The 26,943-nt window shown below is 40.7% G+C and overlaps 1 pseudogene; it reads right to left on the reverse strand.

Annotated features, from left to right (window-relative positions):
* Nucleotides 1–2,791: 2,791 nt before the first annotated feature.
* LOC127233895 (60S ribosomal protein L7-like) overlaps nucleotides 2,792–26,943 on the reverse strand; it is a 74,011-nt pseudogene continuing 49,859 nt past the window's right edge.

The following is a 26,943-nucleotide window of genomic DNA, read 5'->3' on the forward strand; positions in this document are numbered from 1 at the left end:
AAAACTGACATTTATTTATTTATTTAGTGTGTGTGTGTGTGTGTGTGTGTGTGTGTCTATGTTTATGCACCTGTTCATATCCTAGGAAGCACATATGGAGGCTGGAGGACAATTTGCAGATGTTTCTCTTTCCAACATGAAGACTGGGGATCCACTCAGGGTGTCAGGTCTTAGTTAGCATTTATATTGCTTTGAGAAGACACCATGTCCAAGGCAACTTATAGGAGAAAGAGTTTACTTGTGGCGTACAGTTCCAGAAAGTTAGAGTCCATGCCCTTCATGGCAGGGAGCATGGTGTCAGGTAGGCAAGCATGGGGCAGGAGCAGTAGCTGAGAGCTCACATCTTGTGTTATAGACATGAGGCAGAAAGACTCAGAATGGTGGGAGTCCTATGAAATCTCAACGCTTTCCCCCAGTAACACACTATCTTCAACAAGGCCACACCTCCAAAGCCTTCCAAAGTTGGTCCACTGTTTGGGGACAAAGTTTTCAAACATATGAGCCTATGGGGAACATTCTCATTCCACACAAGTCATGTTGGTAAGTGTTCTTTCTCACTGCCAGCTTGCCAGCTCATTTTTTCATAATATTAGCTTTCAGCAGCATATACGTACATGCATCTGTACATACACTCATATATTTGTGATATAATTTATAAAATGACAGATTATGTAGGAAATATGTGTAAATAGGATAACAAAACAAGATAGAGAGAGACATGGGCAGTTTGTGAAGTGACAAATTTTTTATTGACAGGGACTGGCCAAACAGAGGCAGTTTTCTCCCAGGAGGGAAAAACTAGCTAGCTTTTGGAACTCACTGTGACAACTCACTTGTGACAGCATCACTGTAGGTTGTTATAGGAACTCTTGACAGAAACTCCAAGAACTGTGTTTAAAAACAAAAATCGGTAGTGCTGGGGGGGGGGCAGAGGGTGAAGTGGGGGGGATGAAAATGATTTTCCATATGCACTTTCAACCCCTGACTCACAGGCAATTGGTTGGCATCAGTCCCTGGCCCCTTGGAGGCTGAGGCAACCCCCCCCCCATTATCCCTGCTGATTAGTGAAGCTGATCTTGTTGTTGACCTCTAAGATGTGGAGACAAGGAGACCACAGGGCACAGTAAATCTAAGGTTAAGAAGGGACTCTGAGTGAACGTGATACAGCAAGGGCTTATTCCAGCAAAGCAGAGCTCCTGAATGGACCAGACCCAAAGGATTCAGATGGAGACCCTTCAGTCTCCATGCTACTGACTGTCACTCTTTACAGACTTAAGGACAGTCAGAAATACATATGAAATGGTTAGTTTTCTGTAGTGACAATGCCTGAGATAGATATGCGACTGTATTAGCTTTCTGTTGTGAAAATACTTGAGACAGATAGATATGCAACTGTGTTAGCTCTTTGTTGCAATGATACCTGAGACAGTCAACTTAAATGGAGGAGTCATTTGTTTAGGCTCTTGGCTTTGGAGGAATGACTGCAATTCCTACCACCTTGGTGGGTATGCATAATTGAGAGTCTGCTGACCCCACCATGATTGGGCAGCAACACAGAGGCAAAGAGTCTTCCATTCCACTATCTCCTTTGAGTACGCAACCCCTGATTAATAAAGTTTTCCTCTAGTGCTCAGCTCCCACAGACTAGCAAACACCTTTAGGGAACATTTATTATTCACATGCCTACAACCAGAGGGGAAGTGTGGAGTGAGGCATTTGCCCAGAGAGTCCTTTAAAGTCCACACAATGCCATGTGTTTTATCTGCTTTACATGAAGGAATATGGCTCTTTCTCAAAAAAACATTATAGCTCATGTATGAACACAGGTTTCCCATAAACATTCAAGCTGTGTGTGTGTGTGCATAACAAGACCTCAAAAGATACAACACTACCTGTTTTGCACAGTTCAGACCTTTTATGTATACACACACACACACACACACACACACACACACACACACACCCCTACATAGACATAGTTTGAAAAGTTCATAAATGTAGTCTTGCCATGTAATACTATGTGACTTAGATTTTTTGTGTTTGGGTCACATGTTCTACCACAGTTGTCCTGTCGATGGCATCGCAAAACTCTTGGTGATGGCTGCACATGACAGACAAGGATCAGGAAGATTCAATTCATGTGGCTTGGGCTTTGTGTGAACCTCATTTGAATAAACACTGAGACTGAGTGACTGAGAGACCAAGTTGCTGTCGCACAAGAATGTGTGCTTATTCATTTTGATTTTGCAACATCCTTCAGGAATCCGAAAATTCTTCTCAATCCAAGCTATAAAAATGACATCATTATGTTCATTGACATACATCTCCTAATTCTTAGTGAGGTTTTGTACTATTTGTTTTGTTAATTTCTCATGTGTCTCCTCTGCCTTTTTTTTTTTTTTTTTAAATCTCCTCTGGTCATATCTGTTTTCGTTTTTATTTAAACAATGTTTTTCTTTTTCTTTTTAACTTATTTTTAGACATTGCTTGGAGTGGGAGTGACTTTTTTATGGAGCGAGTATTTCCTCTTGCCCTCACTTTACTTTATTGATGATAGGGTGTACTTTGTCTTAGATAAGCTTTAAATATTAAGTTGTAAAGCCAGTAGCTTTAAAAATTGATTTGTGTATTTTGTGCTTGGCTGAAGAAATTTCCTCCTTAAGATCATAAACTTAACTTAAAATTTCCCTTAGCAAGTTTTCAGTAGTCAGCTTTTTTTTTTTTTTTTCAATTTGCCAAGCTGTGACTGTTTATTAACTAACCAGATTACAAAAATACTATGGGCAACACCTTAGTTCATCCTTCTAATGAGCCTGTTTATCTGGTTTTCCCTGTTGCCAGCATCGCCACCTTCCTCAATCAAAGTGAGTCATCTTTTTCTTCATTCCACCTCGTGGAGAAGACAATTTGAAGGGCCACAGGAAGTTGTTGACTTCCTTGAAGCATTTTCCCACTGTGTAGATCTCATGGATCAGATCCTCCATGCAGATAATGCCATATGTACCAAGAGATCGAGCAATCAAGGAATTGTCTGTCAAGGCAATTCTCTTCTTATTGATTTTGCCATAGCCACGCTTGTAGATGAGCTCGTTTACTGACTTCAGGTTGGGGTACCCCCATGCAATGTATGGTTCCACGATCCTCAGCATGTTAATGGAAGCCTTGGTGAGCTTAACAAAGGTGCCATTGAAGATCTGACGAAGACAGAGCAGCTGCAACACCTTGCAGACCTTTGGATTGATACCTTGGATTCGGATGACAAATGCCAGCTTGGGTTCTGCAGGCACCTAGAAATTTCCAGCTTTCCTTGCCATCCTAGCCATGTGAATCTCCGTCCGGTACATCTGCCTGTATTCCTTGTGATAATGCTTTGCCTTTTTACATAGATGAGCTTCTTCCATGCCTTCCCGAGTGTCTTCAGTGCAAACTTTTTCCGGAAAGTTCTTCACCTTCAGCTCCGCGAAATTCCTTCACTTTTTCTTAAGGGTTTCTGGCACAGCAGGAACCTTCTTTTTCTTCTCTGGCAGAGCCTCCGTGGTGGGGGAGAGGGGGAGAGAGAGAGAGAGAGAGAGAGAGAGAGAGAGAGAGAGAGAGAGAGAGAGAGAGAGAGAGAGAGAGAGAGAGAGAGAGAGAGAGAGAGAGAGCTTTTAATTTATTAAGGTTTATTTGTACAGAGTTTATTCTCCCCCCCCCTTTTTTTTTAAAAAGATAAAATGTCTCACTGGAGTCTGGGGCTTGCCAAGTAGGCTTAGGCAGCTTGGCGAGTAAGTTCCAAGATCCACCTGTGTTGTGTCCACCTCCATAATGCCAGGAACAACAGTGTGCACTCCTGTGTCCAGGTCTTTAAAAAAGTCTGCGTTTGGTGGATCAAACTCAGGTCCTCACCCTTGCAAGGCAAGCACCTTACTAACTAAGCTATTAACCCAGTCCTCAACCAGGAGTCCTTCCTTCATGTAGTTTTAAGAATGTAGCTATGGGGCCTTTGGTAGTGGATCAGAATTTATCCCTAGTATACGAATGGACTTTGGGAGACCATTCCACATAGAGGGACTTTGAAGATCCCTCATGGAAGGCCTCACCCTCCCTGGGGAGCAGAAAGAGGATGGGGTAGGGGTTTGGTGGGGGGCAGGAGAGGAGGGGAGGGTGAGGGAACTGGGATTGACATGCAAAACAAACTTTTTTCTAATTTAAATTAGAAAAGGGGTGGGGGAGAATGTAGCTTTGTGCCTTTTTCCTGACTGGATGGCCACCTCCCTGCATCATGGGTTGTTCAGCTTATCTTCCCTTTTTCATGTTGTTTCCTCATTTTTCTGAAACTGTCTCTTGTATTTTACTGTTTAGTCTCCTGCCAATACTGCCAATATACTCTATAAAATAATACCAATTTATTTTACTTAGGTAGTGTGTGTGTGTGTGTGTGTGCGTGCGTGCACACACACACATGAGAACACACTCTTGGTCCTCTATGCCACTCTCTTTTTTACCTTTACAAATTCCACAGAAAACCTTGTTGAGATATTTACTGTATCACCTTGAGTTAAAATTACAGGCTGGGTAATTTTGTCACTTTCATTATTTCTTTTTCTGGAGTCAAAAAGTTACCAGTTTTCTAATGTTTTTAAATATTGGCAACCCTGAAGAACCGTTTTGAGTTATCTATGATTTTTGAATTCTTTTCTAAACAAATAATCATGCCATCTGATAGCAATGAAATGTTTTCTAAAATAATGTATTCTGTCTTTTTTTTTTCTGGCATGAATTGTAGTCAAATACTTCTAACTTTTGACCCTAAGCTATAATGTTTGTTATAATAATTTTATTACTTCAGGGACTTTTTTCCTGATATAGTGAATTGAAACAATAAATGTCTAAATTGTGAATACTAGCCTTCCCAAATATTTTTTTGGGTTTTCCTATCTCAGACAATAAGCCCCAGAATATTTTGAACAAGACATCTTCAAAATGTTCCATTTTATGATAGATTTCCAACTTTAACAACTGAAGACAATTGAGTTATTGTCCCTCATCAACATAACCTATTGTCCAGAAAACACAAAAACAAATGGAAAGGAATCTTAAAAAAAAAAAAAAAAAAAAAAGCAGTAGCCTTACCTTTGCAATTCTGTTCTTAATATTTAGTTTAAGAGTTTTTTAAAAATATATATACAGACCATTAACTTCAATTCAGCTAATATTTACTAAATATCAGGGACTTCGTTTAAATTATATTTTTTAACCAATTAGCGTTTTATATTATTTTCTGCAACTAATTTGTATCTACTCCTTTTAAAGGCACTGTATGCCTGGCAGTGTTATCAGTCTTTTCTTACAGATGAGGTTCTTAATGAAGTTAAGGGCCTTGTCCACATTCATCAAACACTCTCCAAACTCATTCTCTACCACTCTTCTACACACATTGTTTCATAACTTATTTTGGAAAACAAGCACCTGGCTTCCTTTCTTGCTAACATATGTCCATCTATACCAGAAGAGGTGATTACTCCAAAATGTTATGTATTTATAATAACTATGTATCTACACCTTATATTGCATAAGAAATGAATATAGATACACATATTTAAATGACATGCATATTCATACTTTATGTCCAATATATCATATAATATACATATAAAGCACATCACATGTAAGTATTTATATTTATTTGCTAGAACAAACAACAATAAATAATACTGTATCGGAGACCAGTCACCACATTTTGTTGATTAGTTATAATGGATTAAGTATTGTTTTGGGCACTAAAGTTAAATAAGACATGGTCTCTGACATTCTAGTCAATGTAGTAGTATGGGAGCTTGAAATTAAAAAAATTAATTAATTAAAATTAATTTAAAAAAAGAAAAAGAGTTACAGGGTTCCAAGCATGCACTCAGCATGGGGACTGGTTGTGCCTGAGAGACATATGAAGTCATTTCTGAGGGTGTGATGTACACAGAGACGTGTTACTATTGCTAGCTGGTCAGTTGATAGACTGTGTGCTCTTTTGGCTCAGTCTATGAAATACTGCTAAGTAGAATTGGATCTTAACACCCTCTGAGAGCTATTATTAACCTAACATTGCTCTTACTAGAATCCCTAGGATTGGGTCCTTCTTGTTATGCACAAATCATCAGAATGAATTAAACATGTAATTGAAAGGCTTAGTGTATGCTACTTGACTGCTTTGCTGAACCAGAAATAAGGTGAAAATGAAATCGTTTCCTCTTTCAAATAAATATTGTATGCACCAGGCTTCACCAGAGCTATTAGGACTGCAAAGAGGTGATTGCATTCCTTATAACACATGCAGGTACTGAGCAGCTCCTTTAACTTCAGGTAGATAAGCTCTATAGGATTTCCCATCCTTTGTGCTCCACTTAGTAACTTTTGTTCCTCCCTTTTCTAAAACCTACAGACATTTTTTTTTTTTTTTTTTTTTTGAGACTTCAGGTAAGGCAGTCATTTAAAAAGGCAGTTTATTTTTTCAGGATTTTGAGCAAGTCAAACCTAGCATTATTCTGAGACCAGAGTGAGAATTCTGTTTGGGCTTTGATTTGCTTGCAAATTAGGCCAGTTGGGCATTGAAGATTCTATAAAAATACAAAGGAGCTCAGACTAAGAAAATCCCCACCCACGTGATAAGAAGGAAATGATCACTGCCTTTCACTGGACATCTACATGGATCATGAGCTTCATCGTCTCTGATGTGGTAATTGGGGTTTAGTGACATTAAATACCTTTTCAATGACAACCTGGAAAAAGAAGAGCCACAATGAATGTAGATCTTTCTGATGCCAGGACATTCAGCTTTTCCTCGCATCACAAAAATCATTCTTATTTTTTTTATAATGGGATTCAAATTCTTTGAGTATTTTCAGTTGAAAAGTGTAGTTCATCTTCATAAACCAGCCAGCCCCTCAAGTCCAGATGGGCTGGGGTGATGGGAGATGTCATTCTGTAAATATGTTTCTCTTATTGGTTAATGAATAAAACCCCATTGGCCAATAGCAAAGCAAGATAGGTGGGACGAGGAAACAAGGAGGATTCTGGGAAATGTGGTAAGGAGATTCAAGATGTAGGGACTTGAGAGAAGAGGTCCGGACCCTCTCTCCGGTAAAATAAGACCACGTGGAGACACTTAGATTGGTAGAAATGGGTTAATATTTAAGACAGAGCTAGCCAATAAGAAATGCTAGTAACAGGCTAATAGCTTTATATCTAATATAGCAACTCTGTGTGTTACTTAGGACCAGGCTGGCGGGAAAACTACTCCTAACACTGGGGACTGCCTTAACTAATAGATAGGACATAAGTGATACCATATAACTTTAGAAGCAAAGGTACACTTGTTTTTCCTTATTTACCAGAACCTTGTCCCTGCACTTCTGAACTATGACAGGAGTCTGAGTGTACAGATGCCACCATGCTGTGCAGAAACCCAAGACATACGGAGAGACAGCATGTGCAAGAGCTGTAGATGACAGCTGTCTCTGAACACAGACTTTTGAGACATCCCCAGATTATGTGCTAGACTCTTCATAATTGAAGAAGCTGCTGATAATTCTAGCCTCCAGTGTTTCCTCCCCACCCAAACATATGTCTCTTCCTACCATATACTCTCTAGATCATGTCTTGCAGAACATAAGGAGGCCGTCCCTGTGTACATTTGTGACTCCAGAATACTGAGCATAATAAAATTCTTACTGCTTTTGGCCCACTAAATTTGGAGTGACTTGTTATGCAACAGTATTTTGTAAAGTTGGGAAGAGTCTTATTTTTGCCTGATCAACCTTTTATCTCACTGTCAGACTCTCACCTACTTCCTCTGCATCTCTACCCTTGTCTGCACCCACCCTCTGCTGGGGATTGAACATAGGACCTTACATACATAGGCCATCATTTTGTCATTGAATCTCTTAGCCTGAATCTTAGCCATTTCTAGTAGAAAGGCTCCACACACTGGGACAGAGTGTACTAAATCAGGAATTCAGAAGGATTTTATTGGATTCCCAAAGTTGTGTTCTAACAATTTAAATTTTATGCAAAACTCAAGTCTTCAGCTCCTCTGTACATAAGCCTCCTCCTAGTAAGGTCAGTCCTATGTTTCTGAGCAATAACTGCCTATGTGAGGGTCTCCAATGCCCAGGGTAAGCACACTGGCTTACCCTACTGATACTCTACATTGCTGGCTTAACCCAGGCATTTTGTAGGCCCAAGAGGGAGATGATCCTACAACCTGTCCTGAGCATCAGATTCTTTTTTCACACATTTACTTATATAATTTATGTTTTTATAGCCTAACCAAAGCTTCCCCTCCCCCAGATTTTCCCACCCCGACCACTTCTCTTCCGCTGTTTCTCTTCAGATATAGGTGAGCATCCCATGGATATCAACCAGCCATGGTATATAAAGCTGCATAGATTTTACTAACTTCATAGGTTTCTGATAAGCTTTTCTCATTGATGCAGCATGGGTATCCTAGCTAGCTTTCTATTTCTGTGATAAAGACTATGACAAAAGGCAACCTGGGGAGGAAGAAGTTTATTTGCCTTATACATCTAGATCATAGTACACCATGAAGGGAAGGCAGGGTGAGAGTTCATGGTACTAACTAAAGCTGAGCCCATGGAAGAAGGTTGCTGTCTGGCTTGCTTTCTCAGTTTGATCGGTTTATTTGTTTGTTTGTTTGTTTTTGTTTTCTTTTTTAAAACAACCCAGGACCACTTGCCCAGTGGACCATCCCACATCAATTGTTAATAAATATAGCACTTGACAGATTTGTCTAGAAGCCAATCTTAGGGAAGCATTTCTCAGTTGAGGTTTCCTTTCCCCAGATGACTCTAGCTTGGGTAAAGTTGCCGAAAATCTAGCTAGCAGAATGTCACTCTCTTAGAAATTGTTTATTCTTCATGCATATACAACTCAAAATTTCACAACAGGCTTCTGGACATGAAACAGTCCTTGATTATTGAGCAATAGGAGCTAATAGATTCATGCTTTCTTTCTTCTTTCCCAGTGAACAACATTAGTGTCTTATAAACCCCAAATGATATAGTGTCCTATCTCATAGAAAGAAGGTAAACTTGGGGCCCAGGAGATAGCTCAATAGGTAAAGTGCCTGTTGAACAGTATGAAAACCTCTTGGATATCTGTCACCCGTAGAAAAGTGTTGGGATCAGGCAGAAGCAAGAGGATCCTGGGGGCTCCCTGTCCAGTCAGTTTAGCTGAGGTGGTAAGCTCCAGGTTTAGAGAGGGGTACTGTCTCAAAAAGTATGATAGAGGGGAGTGACAGGGGACACCTGGTATTGACCTCTGGCTTCTACATTTGTGTATATCCAAACAAATGCACTCACACATGCATGAGTGCACATGCACGCACACACGCACACACGTACACACACACACACAGTAGGTCAACTCAATATTATATTTACCCTATGTTAGCCTGCTTGCTCCCATGCTCCCTCCTTTTCTCTCTTCCTCCCTTTCTGCTTCCTGTGTACACATGTGCAGTTGGAGGTCAGAGGACAACATGTGGGCATCTCTTCTCCCTTTTTATCATATGGACTGCATGTATCAAATTCAGATCATTGGGCCTGTAACAAGTGCTTTTACTGGCTCAGCCATCTATTTGAGTATTGGCCATTTTCCTTCTTCATTTCTTTTCTCATACTCCAACTTCTGATTTCCAAGATCACATCACCAAACAAAAAATAACTTCCTTTAAGTGTTTGTCTTTGCTTTTGCTTTTGAGGGTTGTCTGTAGTATGGGTAAGTGTCCTCAATGTCTTACAAAGGCTTGGTCCATAGCCCATGACTCTCCCGAGAGGTGATGGAACTTTTAAGGAGTGCTGCCTACTTGAGGTTTGTGCAGTAATTGTCTGAAAGTTTGGTTATTTTTGTCTACTTGACACAAATATAGACATATTTGGGGAGAAGAAATCTCAGTCAAGGAGTTTCCTCCATCAGATTGTCCTGTGGTGTGTCTATGAGGGGATTTTCTTCATTCATGAATGATGTAGGATGGTGCAACCCACTGTGGGTGATGCCATCCCATGGACAGGTGGTCCTGGGTTGTATAAGGAGGCAAGATGAGTAAGTAATAAGCTGTGTTCCTCCATGATTCTGGTTCAGTTCCTGCCTAGGTTTCCCTCATTACAGATTATAACTTATATGACAAAGTAAATCCTTTCCACCCCAAGTTACTTTGATTGTGGTGTTTATCACAGTAACAGAAAGGAATAGTAGGACACCTGGGAAAAGGGGAGTGGGACCTCAGTCTTTTCCTGGCAACAAAAAGAATGATTTGATCTCCATGTACAGTCACCATTGATCCCAAAGGAATTACACCATCAAATCAAGGACCGAAACCTCCAAAGTGATGAACCTAAAGAAATGTTTTGTCTTTATAAATTCACATTCCATATACCTTTTTGTGTAATGAAAAGCTCACTAACGTTGATGGTCTGTAACATGATGATTTCAGACCCTTTCAGTCAGATGCTACATAGAACTGCATTACTGGCCTTGATGTTCCCTTCTCCTCCCCTGCAGCCCCTCCCCTCCCCATCTCTCCTACTCCCTCCCCTCCCCTCCTTTCTATTCCCTTCTCCCTCCTCTCCTCTCCAGTCCCTCCCCTCCCTTCTCCTCCCCTTCCTTTTCTTCCCCTCCCTTCCTTTCCCCTTCTCTTCCTCCCCTCCCCTCCCCTTGCATCACCTCTCCTCTTCTTTCCTCTCCTTCATCCCCTCTCCTCCCCTCCCCTCTTCTTTTCTCTTCTCCTCACCTCTCTTCTCCCCCCCAACCTCATTTTATAAATTACATAACATAGGACAAGGTAAAAAGTTCCATTTCAATCAAGAAATACATCGAAGAAAGAATAACAACAGTGAACATTATTTAATTGCCAAGCACTATTCTAAATCTATACATATATATTAATTTATTTCTTACAGTTGTATGAAGGGTCCAACATTATTATTCCTATTTATGTAGACACTAAAGCTGAGAGAATTTCAGTTACTTCCTTTATATGGTCTGCGCAGTGACTATTGAAGTTGGAAGGCCACCCAAGTCTCAGTGTCTGCTGTCAGAGCAGAGTTTGTAAAGACTAGAAACTACTGGATGAGAATCAATACAGTAACTACTGGTGTAGATAGCCCTTCTCACAATAAAGTGCACACACTCTGTCCCTGCAGAAAAAGTGGAAGGTCTGGTTCATTATAGAGAGCAGCCAGGCTAGTACAGATGCTCTTAATCTCTATAGGGAGTAGCCAGGCCCGTCAGCTAGGATAAAGGTCTCATTTACCATAGAGAATAGAACCAAGTCCTTCAGGTAGAGCAGAAGGTCTCATTCCTTTTAGAGAACAGACTCAGACCTTCCAGCAGAATACAAGGTCTCATTCTCCATAGAAAATGCGTCCACTCACTCCAGCTATAGTAGAAGGTCTTATTCAACAAAGAGGTATAGGTCAGCTGCTAGCTCTCTTCATATGATTCCCACAAAAGGGTAACATCATGATATTTGTTTATTGTATTTGCAAATGGATGATTCTACCTAGTAATTTATGGCAGTTTCCTGGACTTTTAATCACAGAAATGGCCTTACAAATAATTTCAGTCTGTCATCACAAAATAAATAAATGGTATTCACCACATCAAGCTCCTAGTAGAAATGGCTGGTAACATCTGGGAAACAAAACAAATAGGATTAGGTAATTTTAAAAGTGCTTCATTTTTCACCTCCCCCCACTTCTCTGTCTTCTTCATGCTATTCGAAGTAGAGTATGTGTCTTAATTAGAAGAAATAGGTTGTGACTGCACAGGCAAACAGAACCATTATTCTTTGGAGCCATGTCCTAATCACCAGCTAGAGGTCAAGCTGCATGAGTAAGAGGCTCCCTGGTAGGGAGAATGTGAACCTTTCTTCTTCTTTTAGTTTGAACTGTTGCCTAGCAAACATTTCTTTCTTCCCACTACCACCATTAATGCCCAAATTTAAAGTACACATGGCCAATTTTATTATTTCCTAGGACACTTGCCCCAGATGAAATGAAATGCTTGTCTGGAAAGCAGGGGTCCAGAGTCTGCTCCTCTTTGAATGCTGCGTGTGGTGTCTTGTGCTGGTAACCCCAGTGTAGGGGAGGTGGAGTCAGGGCGTGGTCTCTGGAGCTTGCATCAAGGCATCTGTGGCATTCCTGTTTTGTAATATTTTGGGGGACATTGTTTTACATGTGGCCACTTTGCTTTTTTGTTAGTTTTCCTAGGGCTGGTATAGCAAATTGCCCAAACTTGTTGGCTTTAAATAACAGAATTGTGTTTTCTTAGCATTCTGGACTCTGCATGTTTGAAATCCAGGTGTAGACAGCACCATTATTCCTGACACTTGAAGCCACCTGTAAATGGCTTGTGACACCTTGGTCAATTTACAGAAAATTTCTGAACCTAAGTATTGTTGTTTATAAAATGGAAACATGGTGCTGGAGGGATACTTAGAAGTTCAGAGTGCTGGCTGCTATTTCAGAGGACCCAAGTTAGATTCCCAGTACCCACAGGGCAGCCCACAACCATCTGTAACTCCAATTCTGGAGGAGTTGATGCTGCCTCCTGGCCTCCAGGAACACTAGGCATACACAGACATACACACAGGTAACCGCCCTGCCCCCCCACCCCCACAAATTAGAACAAAAACAAAAGAAACCCATCTACCTATATTGTTATAAAGATTTAGGGAACTAATACAAGAAATGATCACAATTGGGTTCCTGGGTCACTGGAGAAACTAGTTGTTACTAACAGAAACACAGCATCTAAAGCGGCAAACATTTTAAGTACACAGGACTTTTGGACTTGACAGAATTTGAAACATTAATGTAAAGACTCTATAAGTCCTTGAAGTCACTTTGCTAAAACAATATGAGGCAGGATCTGTACTGCAACTCTTGCCCATGTTAGACATCACCAACCAATCTCAGCTTTCTTTTTTTTAATGAGGCTCTAGAATTCTTTCAGTACGGTTGTTGAGAGAGTCATTATGAATTAGTCAGAGTTAGTACTTAAGGCAAAAATCTATGTTTCATTTTGCCTAGATTGTTAACAGCATTCACGATGATGGAATGTCCTAATATCTGAGTGACCTTATAGTTACATACAGGTAATAGTGTGCATCGTTTTTCTATACCTTGAAGCTTTATATAGAGGGGTGGGTGGTGTATGAAGCTTTATTGACTTTATTTAAAACAATCTCTCTTCCTAAGAGTTTTTCATTATTATTGCTAGAAATCTTTAGGGATTGAGACTTAATGACCAGGAAATCGAGGGGATGTTGGAGTAATAGGGCATCAATGGTAGATGAGGTCTCACAGAGATATGATTTCAGGGACAGCAACTTCTAGACACCCACTCCTTAGTTCTTTTAATTTTGGCTTTAAAATCAGAGATTCTCCTCTTCCCCCAGAGGAAAAAAAATGAAACAGGGGTTCTACTCAGACCAAAAGGAAAACACGCAGCTGGTTCCTCCTGTGCCTCCCCGCACCTGATTGACAAATGCAAAGCTACATACATTTGTTTAGCTTTTCCTTTCATACACGTACTGACTCTAGGCTCACAAAAGGAATGTCTTCCAAAAAGGGGACTAATGTGTGTGGAGGAACACACACATGCACACACACACCTGCACACCGCCCACACATAGGTGGGGAGAATGAGCATGAAATGAAAAGGGTGATTGAGAGAACTTGGCAGAGAGAGCGACTTCTTCCAACCATTTAACACGCCCACATTAATCCACTTGGGTGATCAAATGCAAACGACAAAGAGAGTCACAACTTTTTCCAGGTCAAGAAATGTAATTACTTGGAGGAAAAGTTTGGCAAAAGAAGGAGTAAACTAAGCAAAGAGAGCCAGTGAACGGAATAAGAGCAAAGGCAGGCCATGATGTTTGGGCAGGCGTTGTACATTTTGCTTCCTTTCCATTTAAAGGGAAATGGTAGAGGGAAGAAGTCATTTTAATTTGCACAAGTAATAGAAAACTGGTGGTCTCCCCCCCATCAGTGGTTCTCTGCCATTTCCTGGAAGAAGCCACAGAGGTCAGACAAGGAGAGGGTGAATTCTCAAAACTGGTTAAGTCCAAGTCTCTTTGGAAGCAGCTTGAATTGCTAGGCTTGCCTGGCTCTGATCCAGGAGCTCAATCAAAAGTGAGTTTCACTTATTGAATTCCACCCAGAGATAATATAGCTTCAAAAGACCACTATTACCTAGAAGGCTTTGGCTGGAGCCACCACGCTTGACTCTTGAGATGCAAAGAGTCCTGAGGCGGGTTGACAGCGTGAGATCCCTCAGGGTAGCTTATTTCAGGGTGCTGGCGACAAAAATCTGCCCCTACTTCCCTTCAAGAGAGCAGCCCACCAGTTTTGTGGCATTCTCCTTCATTTGGAGCACCAACAAACCAAAAAACCAGATCAACCCTGCAAACAAAACAAAAGAAAACAAAACTCCAGAGGATTTCACAAAGAGGACTGAGAAAAGAAAAAGGCCATGAGCTAATTTTAACATTGAATACTTACCCTAGACAGAGAAGTAGGCCATGCCTGGTCCCTGTTCAAGTCCTCCTTGTCTGTGAGACTGAGCTCACTACTTTGAATTAAGGGGCAGTAAAAGCTCAGTGTCTCTCAGAACTAAGTGAAAACTGAAACATGGGCTAAATGAAGATACTGAAAGAGGGTGAAGGGTTCGGGAAGAAGGCAGAAGACCACAGCCGATTCTGATTTGCACGGATACTGTTTTCTTCTTTGAACTGATGGAGCAGAGAGTCGAATGATGTGAGCAGTGACAGTGGCTCTTCAAATGGCCCTCGTTTGCCCCTTTCCTTCTTTTGTCTGTTCCCTTCTTCCTCTTTCACCTCCTCTGTGCATTCATCAAGGCCTATATTCCCTCTTTTTCTGCTCTCCTTTCAGTATTAAGTAGTGGGAGTTGCTTCCAGAAGCTTAGCTCGGATAATAAACCTCTTGTGTGGTAACTCCATTTATTCTTAGATACACACAACCTGTTTTGAATGGGGCTATGGAGTGAAACTCAAATAGAATTAACCACTCCTTTCAGAGACCCTTGAATGGCGGCTTGAGTTCTCCAAATCAAGTCTCAGTGACTGGCTTCTTTGAACAAAGTGCAAAGGAATTCATGATAATAAGTGTAACAAGACGGAGAAAATTTTATTCAGCAGTATTCTTTTCAAGGAAAGAACTGCATATGTTTGGGAGAATTACTTTGATAAACCACTTTGGCTGGGGATTAAGTCCTCAAAGTATGCAAGTCACAAAAGGTGGTCACTAAACTGCTTTTGAAGGAGAGGGGGGTCCTGTTGCTTTTGAATTCCTTTGTTTTGCTGAATGCAGTGATTGGTTGGATTGCCAGGCAGGAGCAGGAGGAGGGAAGAACTTCAGGCCAGAGAAAGGAAGAAGTTCAAGTACTTTGGGGGACCCTAACAGGAGAGAATCTGACAAAGGACACAGAGCCAGGGACACTCTGCTCCAGAGGCTCCGAGGGGAGACCTGTGTGTGAGCAGTCATGCTTCACTTTTTACGGTGAAAATTTGAAGCATGTTAAAAATATACAGCAGTATCACAGAACTCCATCGGTACATCCTACTTCTGGCCAGTTTTCTTATTGTATTTATGTTTTATTTTGAAGCAAATCCAGGGGAGGTTTGGAAGAGAAAACACAGTCTTTGCTGGGACCTTGTCTTGCTGTGTCCTTCATTGCTCACGACTGTCTCACAAAATGTACATCTTCAGGTTCATCTTTGAGACAAAGAACATCCTGTTCTGTACCAGGTTAGACATGATGAAAAGAGGCATTGCATATGTGGTCCCTAGACCTGGAAGATGAATGTTCTAGTTTGCTTTCTGTTGCTGTATTCAAACATTGTGACCAAAAGTGACTTAGGGAGGAAAGGGCTTATTTGGCATACATTTTCAGATCACAACCTATCACTGAGGGAATTCGGGGCAGTAACTCAAGGCAGGAGCCTCGATAGAATGCTACCTGCTAGTTCACCCACAGGTTGACCCTGGACATTTTACTTAAGATAGCCCAGGACCACCTGCGGAGGGAGGACACCAATTTATGGTTAAGACAATCCCTCATAGACATGCCCACAGACCAATCTAATCCAGGAAATTCCTTACAAGGTTTCTTCTCAGATGACTGTGGCCTATAATGAGGTGACAAAGCTAACTAGGACACTGCCATTTGTCAACTTGATGCATAAACATATCACTTTTAAACTTTACCTCCTTGGCCTCTAGATACAATGTAAACCAGTATAAAACAGTACAACTTCAAAATGCCCACAATTTTTAAAAATGTAAATGCTTTAAAAGTCAAAGTCTCTTAACAAAGACCTGGGGCATTAGAACAATCAGATCAAAGCAAACCCAATATTTGACAATGTAAATCCAAATTCTGTAGCTCAGTGTCCAACGACTGGCATTCATTTGTGCTCTTCTGGGTTCCAAAGGACCTAGACGGGTCCCAATTCTTCTGCTCTGCCACCCACAGCACACAGCCTGTCTCTTAGGTGCAGGCCAGCTCGATTTTACAGCTGTTGCTATCCTTGGTGGGTGTCCCATACTACTGGCATTCCCAGTATCCTGGGATCTCCACAACATAGGGGCAAGAAGGATTTATTTATATAGCTTACATATCCAGGTCATGGCCCATCATTGGAAGAAATCAGGACAAGATCTTGAAGCAAAATCCACAGAGGAATGCTACTTTCTGGTTTGTAAACACCTATCTCTCTCCCTTCTTTCCTTCCTTCTTCCTTCCTTCCTTCCTTCCTTCCTTCTTTCCCTCCCCCTACCCCCATTCTTCCCTTCCTCCCTCCCTCCTTTTCTTTCTTCCTTTTTCTTTCTCTCTGTTTCTTTCTTTTCCTTTTTCAAGACAGGTTTTCTCTGTGTGGTCCTGGCTGTCCTAGAACTCGCACTATAGACCAGCCTAGCCTTGAACTCCAGATCTGCCTGCCTCTGCTTCCCAAGTGCTAGGAGATATATTCTACCAGCTGGCTATCTTTCTTATACAACCCAGGACCACCTGTCTGGTGAGCTTGACACTTTTATAACAGTATAGACATGCCCAAAGGCCAATCTGATCCAGATTAAGGTGACTGTAGGCTAAGTCAAGTTAAAAATTAAAGCCGCTAGGCAGTCAGCACTCAGGAGGTAGAGGCAGGTGGATCTCTGAGTGATCACAGGTGAATCACAGGACAGCTAGGGCTACAGAGAAACCCCTTCTCAAAGCAAAAACAAAAAGCAAAGCAAGCAAACAAACAACCAAATAAAAAACACAATTAAAACTAACTAGGAAAATGAGGGTAATAATAATATAGATTTGTTCAAAGAAAACTATGATTTAAAAATAAAGGGTTTAGTCAGCCGTCAGTGGCACACACCTTTAATCCCAGCACTCAGGAGGCAGAGGCAGGTGGATCTCTATGGGTTCGAAGCCAGCCTGGTCTATAGAGCAAGTTCTAGGACAGGCTCCAAAATAATACAGAGAAATCTTGTCTCGAAAAAAAAACTAAAACTAACCAAACCAAACCAAACCAGACCAACCAACCAACCAACCAACCAAACAAACAAACAAAAAACCCCCAAATAACAAAAAACCTCAAAACAAACAAAAAAAAAAAAAAAAAAAAAAAAAAAAAAAAAAAAAAATTAAAAAAAAAAAATAAAAGGGTTTAAGCCAGGTAGCAGTGACTCACACCTTTAAACCCAGCACTTGGGAGGCAGAGGCAGGCGGCTCTCTGTGAGTTTGAGACCAACCTGGTCTACAAGAGACCTGGTCTAGGACAGAGAAGCACTGTCTTGAAAAACTAATAAATAAATGGTTTAAACATGTGTAAATCAGTGTATTTGTACTTTTTTCTGCTTTTCACTATTTTAAAAACACCTCCAGGACCTTCCCCTTTCTGAGCAGACTCTGAGAAGGAGAGAGAGAGAGAGAGAGAGAGAGAGAGAGAGAGAGAGGTACTAACAGGAGGAGAGAAGGGAGGGGAAACTGTGATTGGAATGTAAAATAAATGAAAAATTTTAATTAATAAAATTAAAAAAAAATAGAATGGCTTAGCAGAAAAAGACCAGGTTTGACAAATTCAGTTCAATCTTAGAAATTCACATGGTGGAAAGAGAGAACCCATTTCTCTGCTCTGATCTCCATAGGTGCACCACGGCTTAGACACACAGACACATGACACACATACACACACACACACACACACACACACACGCACGCATGCACGCACGCACGCACGCACGCACGCACACACACACACACACGCCGCGCACACACATGCACACACACGTACGCACGCACGCATGCACACACACGCACACATGCCGTGCACACACATGCACACACACGTACGCACGCACGCATGCACACACACACACACACACACACACGCCGCGCACACACATGCACACACACGTACGCACGCATGCATGCACATACCAAACAAAAACAAACAACAAATCCTCCAAGACATTTCCATTCACTAAATGAATTGGCTAGATGATACAAAAAGGGATGCCAGTCATTCCTTCAGGAAGTAGTTATATGCTAATGGGCAAATACCTCATCTTTCTGAGTATTTGGTTCAGATATTTTCTAATTTCCAGTGTTGAGATGGTCAAATTTGTGAGATACAGAGAAAATATTTTCAAAATATTTTTATATATAGCTCATTATAAACATGAGCTATATATAGTGTTGATGTTATTTTAAAAAACTCTCATTTACACCCTGTACCAAAATGATTTCATCTTTTAGACTCATAGTCTTAGCAAGGGATTCCTATGTAAGGCTTCAAAAATTAATGGAAGCATTTTCTACAACATCCTGTACATCATGGGCCCTATCTTCTAGCTGCCTTCATTTAATCATTGCTCAGAAGGCATTTCTCAACTTTGGAATTAGCCTCTAGAAAGACTAGCAGTTTTCAACACCAGCAAGCTTTGAATTTTCAAAAAAGAATTAGGCATATATTTTCTTTGCTATCATTGGTCAAAGCAAACACATAGATAAGATTGCCATTCGCCATAATGTATTCTATCAGGTTCCTTGTACTCTAAGAAGAACTCTTTCACTAGCCCCTTCTTTAGTCCAACTTGCACTTGAAGCTTTCATGGCATCTTGATGGGAGATGTCATTCTGTATATGTTTCTCATACTGGTTAATGAATAAAGCACTGTTGGCCAATAGGAAAGGAAGATAGGAGGGACTAGGAGACAAGGAGGAAATAGGAAGGAGGAAGGAGGGGTCAACATGGAGAGTCTGGAGAGAATAGAACCGCCAGCCCCCGCTCTCGGTAAGACCATGTGGAAATACATAGAAATGGGTTAATAATTAAGACAGAGCTAGCCAATAAGAAACTAGCACCTGGCCAACAGCATAATATCAAATACAGAGTCTTGGTGTGTTAATTGGGGCTGGCGCGGCGGCGGGACAAGACCAGGCGGCGGGAGGAAAAACCATACTCCTTACAGCATCTCCCTCCTTATTTTATACCTATTTGACTTTTGTCTCTACCTGGTTCCAGAAATAATCCAATTTTGTCATGTTATCATTGTCATCTCAAGAAACACAGAGCCAAAGGTGAATGACCTTAGAAACACAGATGGAGTTTAAAGAACGTATTCTCTTCTAATGGGGTAATAGTTTCGTGAGGTTTTTAACTGTGTCAGAAAAAAAGAAAGTCATCACTCAGGAACTATTCTGGAAGATGGCTCAGAAATACTATAAGAGTCAGAGGTTGGGGAGACCAGAGTGAAAGTGTCCTTTGGATGTGAAAAAAGTACAATACTAATGAGCCCATAGCAGCCGTGGTTGTCTGCTCATGGCCTACATAACATTAAATATTCTAGTGTGGAAGGGGAGGAGCTTATGGATTCCTGTACCTAACTGAGGAGCTATTGACAGCTGATGGATTTTGGAAAAGGGAGATTCAGTTTTCCTTAAGAGTGTGACTCCTGGAGGTTGACCATGCTCCAGTGGGTGGCTTTGCATAGACCCCTGAGTATATGGGCAGCATAGGTTGGACTCAGTGGTCATTAAAAAAAAAAGTGTCTGTCATCTGATATTAAATAACACATTCCCAAACTTGGCAACTTGAAATGTTAATCTTTTTTTAAATTAATTTAATTTTGTTTTTTAAATTTTACATGTCGATCCCAGTTCCTTCTCCCTCCCTCCCTCTCTCTTACCCCCTCTTCCCTCTCACATGCACCCTGACCACCCTCCCCTCCCATCCCTCACCCCAATTCCACATGTAGGACAATGCCATCCAGGTGGGGTCATGTAGGTCTGACAGGTCATGTGAAGTAGGGACTAGGACTTCTCTCCTGTCTTTAGGTTAAGGCAGTATCCCTCCATGGGGGATGTGTCCTCAAGGTTCTTTTGTGCACCAGAAATACATCCTGGCTCCACTGTCTGAGGTCCCTTACACTGCTCAGTCCTTCTGGCTGAGACCCATATTCAGGGGGGCCTGAGTCAGTCCCATGCTGGATTCCCAGCTATCAGTCTGGGGGCCTGTCAAAATGTTAATCTTATTTCATTCATTTTATTATTATAGTTCATTAAGTTTTTTAGTTACCATACAAATAAATGGGTTGCACTGTGATATTTTCACATATGTATATTATTAAACTTTTTTTTTTAAAAAAAATTCACTACAACTGCCCTCCCCATGAATTTTTGCTCATCCCCTTCCTCTCATCAAACACTTCTTTCTTTCTTATGTCCCACATATAGTTACCCCCCACTTATTTCCCACATTTCCCTCCCTTTAGCATTCTTCCTCTTCTTTCGTAGCCCCCTTTCTACTTCATGTCAAACACATGCATTCAAACAAAGATTCCACATATGAAAGAAACATGTATTTGTCTAAGTCTGGCTTATTTCACTTAACATCATCTCCAGTTGCATCTATTATTATGTAAATGTAATTTTATTTTTCTTTACAAGTGAACAAATTCTATTGTGTTTATGTGACAAGATTTCTTTTCTTTTCTGAGACAGAAGCTTACTTTGTATCCTAAGCTGACCTGGAACTCAGTATGTAACACAGGCTGACTTCACTCTCAGCAATCCTCCTGTCTTAGCTTCTTGAGTCCTGGTCATCAGCAGGAACCACTATATTCTGTATCTTTTTCATTGATTGATGGATGGATGGATGTCTAGGTTGGTTCTGTCTGAACATTATAAATATTGCAGCAGTGGGCATGGATGAGAAAGTATCTAAGTTGTGTTGACATAGAATGCTGGATCACATGGTAGTTCTAGTTTTAGGTTTTTCTGTTTTTAGGTTGTTTTTGTTGAGAAACCTTCAAACTGATTTCCACAGTGACAGTACAAGGTTGTATCCCACCAATAGTGAACAGCTTCCTCTTTCCTTGGCATTTGTTCCTCACTTGCATTTGTTATCCATTATCATCTGGATGATAGCTAATCTGACTGCTGCTAGATGGAACCTCAACCTCAGTATAAATATTCCTCTCTCTCTCTCTCTCTCTCTCTCTCTCTCTCTCTCTCTCTCAAGTGCTGGGATTAAAGTTGTCTTTTTAAAGAGCTACCTACTTCTGTGCAGGGCAGAGTGATGGCACCAACAGTTAAAAGCTTTTATTGCTTGTGGTAGTTTGAAAGAAAATGGTTCCCAAAGGGAGTGGCACTATTTGGAGGTGTGGCCTTGTTGGAATAGGTGTGGTCTTGATGGAGGATGTGTTGCACTGTAGAGGTAGGCTTTGGGGTGTTATATATTCCCAAGCCATTCCCAGTGTTCCAGTTCACTTCCTTTGCCTTTGGTTCAAGATGTAAGGACTCTCAGCTCCAGCACCATGTCTGCCTGCTTCTGCCTTTACTTAATATGCAAGGCATGAAGACCAGCTCATACTTAGTGGGAGAGATTACATGAAGACTATAGATCGCATATGAGCTAGGTGTCTAAAGGAGTAGGTCAATTCATTTTTAACACAGAACACTATTTTGGATATGTAATCAGTCTTATTGTAATAGCCAGGGCATTGATGAGCAAGTGGGTTCAGAGTGCAGAACTCAGGACCCAGACTCTGCAGTTCCTTGTCCCTGCTTTCTCTTCCAAGAGAACCCCACTTTGAGTCTAGCTATAGCACAGGTCCTGTGGAACAGGTAGTGAGCTCTACCAACAGAAAAGTCTCTTGGCTGTGATGTTTTCCAGGCTAATCTGATCAGTGTTTACCATTCTGTCTGATGACACTCAGATATGTGACGAGAGAATCAGCCACTAATCATCAAAGATCTCCTCTGCCACTTAAGAGTTGAAGGGACATCAATGTTATAACTGAAATTGTTGTTGCTTACTGGATTTGGGTGGAGAGGACCCAGGAAAGGCACTCTGTGTGTTTCTGGTTGAATGAATTGCTAGAAGGGTCTTGGGATTTGGGATTTGCTTTCATGCTTTTCCTCCTCCTCCTTCTCCTCCTTCACTACCTCCTCTCCTCCTCCTTGTCCTCCTCCTTTTTACATAGAGTTGTTGTTTGTCTGAGTATATCACTGTTTAAAATAGGCTCATGCTAGGAAAGGAGCAAAAGGTGGACTCATGGTATGCTGCCATGAACCACAGATCAGGCACTCCAGGTCCTGTGTCCAAGCTGTGTCTACATGGCCGGTATGTGTTAGCTAACTCAATGGATTTCTCAGAACTCAGAGCCTTTGTCTTTAAAGTAAGACATTTTGACTAAGTTTGGAATGCCTCAAATCTATTCCTTCAACCAAAGGATTTCTAAGTGAGTCCAATGGATGATTTTCTGGACAAATGCTCACTGGTCAAAAGAAATTAAAAATACTTCTGACTACCCACTACATGCATACTGGAATTTCTGGGTTGCAAGAGGTTAAACATTTTTGAGTAACAGAATGTAAAATCTATTTAACTCCTAGAATAGTCCTATAGGTGTCTCTATTCATTAATGTTCATCACATGTAGAGAAACTCAGAGAGAGTGTTCCTGGTTCTAACAGCTGTCTATATTTCTGGTTTCAGATTTAGTTTCATTATAGGCATCAGTTTGAGCCTTAAAAGTATTTCGTATGCTCGTAAAATTTATTTACCCTTAACATGGTATCCTGAATTACAATACAAGACTCAAATCTCTCTGTCCCCAATATCTGTTAGAATATTCCCTATTCCAGTAATTATATAAAGAGATTTTATGTATTTTGTGGGAAATTAGTACATCACATTAAATTGTAAAGTGTGTTATTCTTTTCTTTTGCCTCCTACATATTTCAGAATTTATTGTTCTAATACAAAGAAGTGATATGGGTTTGTAGTTGGAAAATGACTTTTTAAAAACTGAATGTAAATTAACAGAATGTGGCAGCTCTGTGTGTAACTGTTAAGCTCTATTAGTCATGTTAAAGGCCATTAATCTTGTGAGAGATTAGCTAAAGCTGTAGAGACTCATGTGAAGTCAAAGGCTTGAGGAAATACCTAGTGACTCATCTTCATTGCTAACTGTCATGGCAGATTTTAAGATCAGAATTCTCAAGGAGGAAAAGAATAAGATATCATTGAAGCCATAGTAGCAGCTAGTTCCTCTTTTGAAACAAGACAATTCTGAACCAAATATAAAACACATTAGAATAATATGTAATGTGCTTTTTTGACAAAGAAAAGTTTCACTATGGGCATAAAATTTACCTAACCATGTGCATTTACAAGTTCAAATGTTTAACCTAAATTATTGACTTAGTTTTCAGTGTTGAGAAGTTAAATGGGTGGTCCAATGTAACAAGATAATATTAATCTCAGCATTATCTGTAATTTGATATTCACATCTCATGCCTATTAGAGATTTCTTTCTTTCTGAAATGATAAAGTAATACTACTTTAGAACATTGTTGAAACTCTATAAGATGCCAAGTGTAACGCTAACTCATTTCACCTAGACTGTCAGCTTGAACTCTGCAGAAATGGCTGACTTTCACCTCTCATCCTTGCTTGGTCATTTTATCTCTATGAGATTCTCCATTTTGTTATCAAATAAAAGCTCTGAACCAGATGGCCTTGGAGGTTCCTTGCAGTTTTGACATGGTAACACTGAGCGAAATAAATGCCAGAAATGAATTTAATCTCCCAGAGATGTTATAAAACTGTTGCTAATGTAGTAACACAAATGATTAAGATAATCCTTGACATAGCTATTTTTATGTTCTCTGATTTGGCTATTTTTAAAATCTGAAATCCACTGGACATGGTTCTGGTCCTGTAGTTTTGTCATAAGGACATTTGTTATAAAGGATCTTGGTATTATACCACACTTGAGTTCAGATGTAATTTAGTATCTTCCTCATGTAAGACAGTTTACATAACCTAAGTCTCAGAAAGTGAATGTTATGAGCATTTTCCCATCTGCTCACTGTGAGGATTCATGTGTTAATTGTGCAGAAGAATGCAGTGAGTTCTCCATGTACTTTGGCTGTAGTTCCTTGGTTTGCATCTGGCATAGAGAGGTGCTAATGTGATTGCTTCACTCTGGGAACCTTTGATTGCTCTCTTTGTCATCATCTGTACATTCCTCTTGGGTTTAGCCTCTTTTCAATATTTTTCCTTCATTGCATCTCTCCATGATTATGCATATGTTCATATCCTCCCCTTGTTATTTAACATTGTTGAAAACCTGTTAGATGTCAAATAATACGTTACCTCACTCCACCAAGACTGTTATCTTGAACTCTATAGAAACTACTGGGCTATCACTGAATATTCCCATTCTGGCCAGGAATTTACTTGTAGCACAGACTGGCTTCAAACTTGGGGCGAAGCTCCTGTTTAGCTGCTCAAACATTGGGATTAAAAGTGTGAGCCATCACACAGATTTTCCTGCAGTTTCAGAAAGACAAATGCTGACTGTTTGCTCTCCTTTGTGGTTTCTAGCTCTTACACATATCCATCAAATCAAATCATATATGTATATATGGCATGGGAGTAGAAATAAAACTGTCTAGGTGGCCAAAGGAGAGTAATGGAAGAGATGAAGAAAGGCAAGACTGAGGGGAACATAAGGGAAATATGTTCAACATATAGTATCTATTTGTATGAAATTTAAAAATAAGACAAAAATTAGCTATGGAAATGTGAACAACACAAAGCCAACCCATTCTGAAAACGTTTCTTCAGAAGTTCTGGCTACACCTTTCTCTCAGGTGAACGTACACTCTTCTGGCATTTCAGGCTTGGGAAATTGGGATTTGCCTATTCCTTCTCAGGTGAAGAAAGTATACTCTTCTGGCATTTCAGGCTTGGGAAATTGGGATTTACCTATTCCCCTTAGGAAGAGTGAGATGAAATGCCATGCTCATTTGATGAATCATCTATGGTGGGGGTGGAGTTATGTTAAAATTGACTAGAAGGCTCAAACAGGGCAGAACAGAGCTTTCTTACCCCTCAGCTCAAAGTTTTGTCAAGAGATTGGTATGCTAGTCATATTGCCACCACTGAGACAAAATATTGAGGAAGTCAATGGAATGATAAAAGGTTGGTTTTGGTTCTCCATGATTCTGTCCTAGAGTTTTATCATTTCTGGATCAATGGTAAGGAAAAACTGTGAAAATGGGATGCACACAGTTCGCCCAAGCTGCCTGCCTACTGAAGGCCAGGAAGCAGACAGAGACATTTCCTATTTGGTTATCTGAGTGACTGCAATCAGATCAGGGGTGCTGATACCATCAGGGATAAAAATAAAGTTTCTTTCTTTAATATCTGAGGTTAAATGGGCCTCTAAAGGAACAATATTGAAGTGTAATTTCTAAAATGGAGACCTCCAAAGAGTGAGCAGATCTCTCTGACAGGCAAGTTTGGATTCTAAGCTTTACAGCATCTCAACAAACGATAGTACCTTTTCATGAATGAGAAAGATGAACAAGAAAGGAATTGAATTTCTGTTGCTGGTAACTTTGGAAACGATAAATGGATGGTGGTAGAAGACAGGGTGGCCCTGCACGTGGAGAGTCTTCCAGTGTCATCGCTAGGTTCATGAGGACCTGAAGCTTTCATTTATTTTTATTCTAAATTTTCTATTCATTTTATATACTAACCACAGTTCCCCCTCCCTTCCTTCTTCCCACTCTACTCTCCACCACTCCTCCTCCACTCCTCAGAAAGGGCAAGGCTTCCCATGGGTACTCAACTAAGCCTGGCATATCAAGTTGAGGCAGGACCAAGTTCCCCTTTGCTGCATCAAAGTTGAATTTGGTGTTCCACCATAGGGAATGGGCTCTAAAATGCCAGCTCATGCACCAGGGATAGATCCCAGTCCTACTGTCAGGGGCCCCACAAAACAGACCAAGCCACACAACTATCACCCACAGACAGAAGGTCTAGTTCACTCCCATGTAGGATCCCCAGCTGTCAGTTCAGAGTTCATGAGCTCCCACAGCTATGGTCAGCTGTCTCTTTGGGTTTCCCTGTCATGATCTTGACTGCCCCCCCCCTGCTCATACAATCCCTCCTCCCTCCCTTCAACTGAAAAGCTTTCTTCAGTGGTTTTGTTATTCCTGGAAGAAAGGCAGGAAGAATATTTTTATCTTTGTAAATCTGTATCTTGAGTGTAGGCAAGTAGAGGGAGGGCCTGCATCTGTTGCTCCTTAATCACCTTCAGCTCAGCAGTCTTCCATATTTTGCTAAATCTCATTCGGTTCTCCCACAGCACAAAGCTGGCCATTGTTAATGAGTTGTTGCCAGTGAAGAAGTTTACCAAAAGCCAAAACAAACTCTCATTTCAGAGCACAATTATTTCACAATGTAAAGAACATTCTAGTACAGAGAATAGGGCAAAGTAGTTCTCTCTTTTAGCTTGATTCAGCTTAGCCTAATGGTGAGTTGATTACAGCTTCCTTGTTTTCAATAGCC

The sequence above is a fragment of the Phodopus roborovskii genome, unplaced genomic scaffold, assembly GCF_943737965.1.
Source record: "Phodopus roborovskii unplaced genomic scaffold, PHOROB, whole genome shotgun sequence".
In the NCBI taxonomy this organism is placed as follows: Eukaryota; Metazoa; Chordata; class Mammalia; order Rodentia; family Cricetidae; genus Phodopus; species Phodopus roborovskii.